Raw genomic sequence first — 6,820 nt, forward strand, 5'->3', positions numbered from 1 at the left:
ATCTGGGCGGTATTATGGGAGCTTACCTATTATATCTGGGCAGTATTATGGGAGCTTACCTATTATATCTGGGCAGTATTATGGGAGGTTACGTATTATATCTGGGCAGTATTATGGGAGGTTACCTATTATATCTGGGCAGTATTATGGCAGGTTAACTATTATATCTGGGCAGTATCATTATGGGAGGTTACCTATTATATCTGGGCAGTATCATTATGGGAGCTTACCTATTATATCTGAGCAGTAATATGGGAGCTTACCTATTATATCAGGGCAGTAATATGGGAGGTTACCTATTATATCTGGGCAGTAATATGGGAGGTTACCTATTATATCTGAGCAGTAATATGGGAGGTTACCTATTATATCTGGGCAGTAATATGGGAGCTTACCTATTATATCTGGGCAGTATTATGGGAGCTTACCTATTATATCTGGGCAGTATTGTGGGAGCTTACCTATTATATCTGAGCAGCATTATGGGAGGTTACCTATTATATCTGGGCAGTATTATGGGAGGTTACCTATTATATCTGAGCAGCATTATGGGAGGTTACCTATTATATCTGGGCAGTAATATGGGAGCTTACCTATTATATCAGGGCAGTAATATGGGAGGTTACCTATTATATCTGGGCGGTAATATGGGAGGTTACCTATTATATCTGAGCAGTAATATGGGAGGTTACCTATTATATCTGGGCAGTAATATGGGAGGTTACCTATTATATCTGGGCAGTATTATGGGAGCTTACCTATTATATCTGGGCAGTATTATGGGAGGTTGCCTATTATATCTGAGCAGCATTATGGGAGGTTACCTATTATATCTGGGCAGTATTATGGGAGGTTACCTATTATATCTGAGCAGCATTATGGGAGGTTACCTATTATATCTGGGCAGTATTATGGGAGCTTACCTATTATATCTGGGCAGTAATATGGGAGGTTACCTATTATATCTGGGCAGTATTATGGGAGCTTACCTATTATATCTGGGCAGTATTATGGGAGCTTACCTATTATATCTGGGCAGTATTATGGGAGCTTACCTATTATATCTGGGCAGTATTATGGGAGGTTACCTATTATATCTGGGCAGTATTATGGGAGGTTACCTATTATATCTGGGCAGTATTATGGGAGGTTACCTATTATGTCTGGGCAGTATTATGGGAGGTTGCCTATTATATCTGAGCAGCATTATGGGAGGTTACCTATTATATCTGGGCAGTAATATGGGAGCTTACCTATTATATCAGGGCAGTAATATGGGAGGTTACCTATTATATCTGGGCGGTAATATGGGAGGTTACCTATTATATCTGAGCAGTAATATGGGAGGTTACCTATTATATCTGGGCAGTAATATGGGAGGTTACCTATTATATCTGGGCAGTATTATGGGAGCTTACCTATTATATCTGGGCAGTATTATGGGAGGTTGCCTATTATATCTGAGCAGCATTATGGGAGGTTACCTATTATATCTGGGCAGTATTATGGGAGGTTACCTATTATATCTGAGCAGCATTATGGGAGGTTACCTATTATATCTGGGCAGTATTATGGGAGCTTACCTATTATATCTGGCAGGCCCGGACTGGTAATCTGGCAAGGCGGGCAAATGCCCGCTGGGCTGGCCAGATTACTAGTCCGTGGGCCGCCCAGGCTGTCTAATGGAAAAAAAAAAAAATCACCGCTGCGGCCCGCTCCTGACATGCTCCTCCAATCCAATCAACGTGGGGCCGCAGCGGCCCCTCATTGATTGGCGGAGCACGTCAGGAGCGGGCCAGCCGGGGTGAGGTGAGCGGGCTGTGGTGGCGGGAGGGGGCTGCGGTGGCGTGTCTCCGCCCCGTTGTGCTTCCCCCAAGTGCCAAGGGCCGCAGACGTGCCGCGCGCAGGCACGTCTGCAGCCACCTCCACCAGGCCCCCAGCGGTGACGTCACTTCCCTGACGCGCCGCTGAGGACCTAGAGGAGAGAGAGCCGCAGCCGCCGCCGCCACGCTGCTGCAGCAGAAAGAAGCTGCTGAAGATCCGGAGAAAGAAGCTGCTGGGAGCGAGGTGAGGTGAGAATGTTTTTTTTTTTTTTTAACCCCTTCACATGTGGCCACACAGGGAGAGCATGCAGGGGGGCTATTCTATATGGGAGGGGGTGCAGGGGGGCTATTCTATATAGGAGGGGATGCAGGGGGCTATTCTATATGGGAGGGGGATGCAGGGGGGGTATTCTATATGGGAGGGGGATGCAGGGGGGCTATTCTATATGGGAGGGGGTGCAGGGGGGCTATTCTATATGGGAGGGGGATGCAGGGGGGGTATTCTATATGGAAGGGGGTGCAGGGGGGCTATTCTATATGGGAGGGGGATGCAGGGGGGGTATTCTATATGGGAGAGATGCAGGGGGTATTCTATATGGGAGGGGGTGCAGGGGGGCTATTCTATATGGGAGGGGGATGCAGGGGGCTATTCTATATGGGAGGGGGATGCAGGGGGCTATTCTATATGGGAGGGGGATGCAGGGGGCTATTCTATATGGGAGGGGGATGCAGGGGGCTATTCTATATGGGAGGGGGATGCAGGGGGGCTATTCTATATGGAGGGGGATGCAGGGGGCTATTATATATAGGAGGGGGATGCAGGGGGCTATTCTATATGGGAGGGGGATGCAGGGGGCTATTCTATATGGGAGGGGGATGCAGGGGGCTATTCTATATAGGAGGGGGATGCAGGGGGCTATTCTATATGGGAGGGGGATGCAGGGGGCTATTCTATATGGGAGAGATGCAGGGGGTATTCTATATGGGAGGGGGATGCAGGGGGCTATTCTATATGGGAGGGGGATGCAGGGGGCTATTCTATATGGGAGGGGGATGCAGGGGGGGTATTCTATATGGGAGAGATGCAGGGGGTATTCTATATGGGAGGGGGTGCAGGGGGGCTATTCTATATAGGAGGGGATGCAGGGGGCTATTCTATATAGGAGGGGATGCAGGGGGCTATTCTATATGGGAGGGGGTGCAGGGGGGCTATTCTATATGGGAGGGGGATGCAGGGGGGGTATTCTATATGGGAGGGGGTGCAGGGGGGCTATTCTATATGGGAGGGGGATGCAGGGGGGGTATTCTATATGGGAGAGATGCAGGGGGTATTCTATATGGGAGGGGGTGCAGGGGGGCTATTCTATATGGGAGGGGGATGCAGGGGGCTATTCTATATGGGAGGGGGATGCAGGGGGCTATTCTATATGGGAGGGGGATGCAGGGGGCTATTCTATATGGGAGGGGGATGCAGGGGGCTATTCTATATGGGAGGGGGATGCAGGGGGCTATTCTATATGGGAGAGATGCAGGGGGTATTCTATATGGGAGGGGGATGCAGGGGGCTATTCTATATGGGAGGGGGATGCAGGGGGCTATTCTATATGGGAGGGGGATGCAGGGGGGGTATTCTATATGGGAGAGATGCAGGGGGTATTCTATATGGGAGGGGGTGCAGGGGGGCTATTCTATATAGGAGGGGATGCAGGGGGCTATTCTATATGGGAGGGGATGCAGGGGGCTATTCTATATGGGAGGGGGTGCAGGGGGGCTATTCTATATGGGAGGGGGTGCAGGGGGGCTATTCTATATAGGAGGGGATGCAGGGGGCTATTCTATATGGGAGGGGGTGCAGGGGGGCTATTCTATATGGGAGGGGGTGCAGGGGGGCTATTCTATATGGGAGGGGGTGCAGGGGGGCTATTCTATATGGGAGGGGGTGCAGGGGGGGCTATTCTATATGGGAGGGGGATGCAGGGGGCTATTCTATATAGGAGGGGGATGCAGGGGGGGCTATTCTATACAGGAGGAGGATGCAGGGGGCTATTCTATATGGGGGGATGCAGGGGGCTATTCTATACAGGAGGGGGATGCAGGGGGCTATTCTATATGGGGGGATGCAGGGGGCTATTCTATACAGGAGGGGGTACAGGGGGCTATTCTATATGGGAGGGGGATGAAGGGGGCTTTTCCATATTGGAGGAGGATGCAGGGGGTCTATTCTATACAGGAGGGGGATGCAGGGGGCTATTATATATAGGAGGGGGATGTAGGGGGGCTATTCTGTATGGGAGGGGGATGCAGGGGGGCTATTCTATATGGGAGGGGGATGCAGGGGGACTTTTCTATATGGGAGGGGGATGCAGGGGGCTATTCTATATGGGAGGGGGATGCAGGGGGGCTATTCTATATGGAGGGGGATGCAGGGGGCTATTCTATATGGAGGGGGATGCAGGGGGCTATTATATATAGGAGGGGGATGTAGGGGGGCTATTCTATATGGGAGGGGATGCAGGGGGCTATTCTATATGGGAGGGGATGCAGGGGGCTATTCTATATGGGAGGGGGATGCAGGGGGCTATTCTATATGGGAGGGGGATGCAGGGGGCTATTATATATAGGAGGGGGATGTAGGGGGGCTATTCTGTATGGGAGGGGGATGCAGGGGGGCTATTCTATATGGGAGGGGGATGCAGGGGGGCTATTCTATATGGAGGGGGATGCAGGGGGCTATTATATATAGGAGGGGGATGTAGGGGGGCTATTCTATATGGGAGGGGATGCAGGGGGCTATTCTATATGGGAGGGGATGCAGGGGGCTATTCTATATGGGAGGGGGATGCAGGGGGCTATTCTATATGGGAGGGGGATGCAGGGGGCTATTCTATATAGGATGTGGTGCAGGGGGGCTATTCTATATTGGAGGGGGTGCAGGGGGGGCTATTATATATTGGAGGGGGATGCAGGGTGGGCTATTCTATATGGGGGGGATGCAGGGGGCTATTCTATATAGGAGGGGGATGCAGGGGGGCTATTCTATATAGGAGGGGATGCAGGGGGCTATTCTATATGGGAGGGGGATGCAGGGGGGGTATTCTATATGGGAGGGGGATGCAGGGGGGCTATTCTATATGGGAGGGGGATGCAGGGGGGCTATTCTATATGGGAGGGGAATGCAGGGGGGCTATTCTATATGGGGGGATGCAGGGGGGCTATTCTATATGGGAGGGGGATGCAGGGGGGCTATTCTATATGGAGGGGGATGCAGGGGGCTATTATATATGGGAGGGGGATGCAGGGGGCTATTCTATATGGGAGGGGGATGCAGGGGGCTATTCTATATTGGAGGGGGTGCAGGGGGGGCTATTATATATTGGAGGGGGATGCAGGGTGGGCTATTCTATATGGGGGGGGATGCAGGGGGCTATTCTATATAGGAGGGGGATGCAGGGGGGCTATTCTATATGGGGGGGGGATGCAGGGGGGGTATTCTATATTGGAGGGGGTGCAGGGGGGGCTATTATATATTGGAGGGGGATGCAGGGTGGGCTATTCTATATGGGGGGGATGCAGGGGGCTATTCTATATAGGAGGGGGATGCAGGGGGGCTATTCTATATGGGGGGGATGCAGGGGGCTATTCTATATGGGAGGGGGATGCAGGGGGGCTATTCTATATGGGGGGATGCAGGGGGGCTATTCTATATGGGAGGGGGATGCAGGGGGGCTATTCTATATGGAGGGGGATGCAGGGGGCTATTATATATAGGAGGGGGATGTAGGGGGGCTATTCTATATGGGAGGGGATGCAGGGGGCTATTCTATATGGGAGGGGGATGCAGGGGGCTATTCTATATGGGAGGGGGATGCAGGGGGCTATTCTATATTGGAGGGGGTGCAGGGGGGGCTATTATATATTGGAGGGGGATGCAGGGTGGGCTATTCTATATGGGGGGGATGCAGGGGGCTATTCTATATAGGAGGGGGATGCAGGGGGGCTATTCTATATGGGGGGGGATGCAGGGGGCTATTCTATATGGGAGGGGGATGCAGGGGGGCTATTCTATATGGGGGGATGCAGGGGGCTATTCTATATGGGAGGGGCATGCAGGGGGGCTATTCTATATGGGAGGGGGATGCAGAGGGCTATTCTATATGGGAGGGGGATGCAGGGGGGCTATTCTATATGGGAGGGGGATGCAGGGGGCTATTCTATATGGGAGGGGGATGCAGGGGGGCTATTCTATATGGGAGGGATGCAGGGGGGTATTCTATATGGGGGGGATGCAGGGGGTATTCTATATGGGAGGGGGATGCAGGGGGGCTATTCTATATGGGAGGGGGATGCAGGGGGACTTTTCTATATGGGGGGATGCAGGGGGGCTATTCTGTATGGGAGGGGGATGCAGGGGGGCTATTCTATATGGGAGGGGGATGCAGAGGGCTATTCTATATGGGAGGGGGATGCAGGGGGGCTATTCTATATGGGAGGGGGATGCAGGGGGCTATTCTATATGGGAGGGGGATGCAGGGGGGCTATTCTATATGGGAGGGATGCAGGGGGGTATTCTATATGGGGGGGATGCAGGGGGTATTCTATATGGGAGGGGGATGCAGGGGGGCTATTCTATATGGGAGGGGGATGCAGGGGGACTTTTCTATATGGGGGGATGCAGGGGGGCTATTCTGTATGGGAGGGGGATGCAGGTGGGGTATTCTATATGGGAGGGGGATGCAGGGGGGCTATTCTATATGGGAGGGGGATGCGGGGGGGGCTATTCTATATAGGGAGATGTACAGCAGGGGGGCTATTCTATATGGGGGGATGCAGGGGGGGCTATTCTATATGGGGGGATTTATAGATGAGGATGTTGCTGGAGCAAGAAGCCTAAAATGTCTGTCTGACAGATCCCGTGGAGAGGAGTCATGGCCAGAGAAGCCTTCCTGATGACCGGAGCCAGATGGAGAAGAAAAAGAAAAGTGCAGAGAAGACGCCGA

This window comes from Dendropsophus ebraccatus, chromosome 11 (genome assembly GCF_027789765.1).
Source record: "Dendropsophus ebraccatus isolate aDenEbr1 chromosome 11, aDenEbr1.pat, whole genome shotgun sequence".
NCBI lineage: Eukaryota > Metazoa > Chordata > Amphibia > Anura > Hylidae > Dendropsophus > Dendropsophus ebraccatus.